Source organism: Muntiacus reevesi, chromosome X, assembly GCF_963930625.1.
Source record: "Muntiacus reevesi chromosome X, mMunRee1.1, whole genome shotgun sequence".
Classification (NCBI taxonomy): domain Eukaryota; kingdom Metazoa; phylum Chordata; class Mammalia; order Artiodactyla; family Cervidae; genus Muntiacus; species Muntiacus reevesi.
Window position 1 is genome coordinate 17135806 of NC_089271.1, and position 1274 is coordinate 17137079.

A 1274-nucleotide genomic window follows, 5' to 3' on the forward strand; every position below is an offset into this window, starting at 1 on the left:
CCCTTGTCCTGCCTCAGCCTCACTGAAGTAGACTCTATTTGCATAACCAGAACGTACTGCATGCAATAGAGTTTCAATTTACCATTTCAATTTAATGTAGATTTCTTTTTAACATAGTATTTCGAAGAATGAGCCTTCTTCCTCTTTCGTGAAAAGATCTGTGGCAAACTCTTGACCCGGACTTACCCTTGTAGTGCCTCAGCCTCACTGTGGAGTGAGCATACCCTCGTCCGGATGTGCACAGGCACCGTGCAGTATTCTTATGCTCGTTCTTGGTCGTGCTCAAACTAAGTCTTTGGTTTTACACTTAACCTTCGGTTAGGGAGGCTTAGAGGAGAAATATAAACTAGTCACATAATTTTTGGAGGTCTTGTGAGATAAACAAGGCCAACATTGTTGTATGCAAAAACAGACCTTGAGGAGTGAAAGTTCTGACACAGGGTTTATTCCTGGGGTTTCTGTACTTAACAGCTTTTTGTGTGTTTATCATTTGAAATCACGAGGTTAGATTTTCGTGAACAAACGGACGAGAGAACTCTCACTCATTCTTCGAAATACTATGTTAAAAAGAAATCTACATTAAATTGAAACAGTAAACCTCCCAGGATCGCATCTGGAGAATAGTTTGTATTCTGCCAGCTTCGGAGTCGGGAGGGAAAGCAAGCTTGGCAGAGGTACCCATTCCATTCCCAGTTTGCTCAGTATCTGGTGATTGGAAGACACTCTGCAACAAGAGAAAAAAAGAAAAAAAAAATAAATTGAAATGGTAAATTGAAACTCTATTGCATGCAGTACGTTCTGGTTATGCAAATGAATGCTGAGTCCCTGCCCCCGAGATTCCTGTCTTTCCCCGCCCCAGCTCCCCTGGTTCCCAGGCCCGTGACTCCATGTTTTCTCCTCCTCACGACTCTGGGTCTGATTTCTTTTGAATAAGGCTTTTCTTGACGGCTAAAGATAATGATATATGGGTGTTGCATTTGACACAGAGAAGGTTCACTATAATGTCGAATGAAATAGAGTCCCGAATCCTCTCAGTCGTGCTAAGATATTTGCGACCCCATGGACTGTAGCCCTCCAGGCTTCTCTGTCTTGGAATTCTCCAGGCAGGAATACTGCAGTGAGTAGCCATTCCCTTCTCTAGGAGAAGCTTCCCCAGGCTCGAACCTGGCTCTCACTCATTGTAAGCAGACTCTTTACTATCTAAGCCATCAAGGTGGATGTAATTAGGGGGAAAACAAATCTGTATGCCAATATAGGAAGACCCATTTCCATCC

At 43.3% G+C, this 1274-nt stretch overlaps 1 non-coding gene across 1 annotated transcript; it reads left to right on the top strand.

Moving 5' to 3' along the window:
* Positions 1-595: 595 nt before the first annotated feature.
* LOC136154960 (small nucleolar RNA SNORA7) lies at positions 596-735 on the top strand. The gene has a single exon (XR_010660654.1). It is a non-coding gene; the product is annotated as a small nucleolar RNA SNORA7 (small nucleolar RNA).
* Positions 736-1274: the final 539 nt, after the last annotated feature.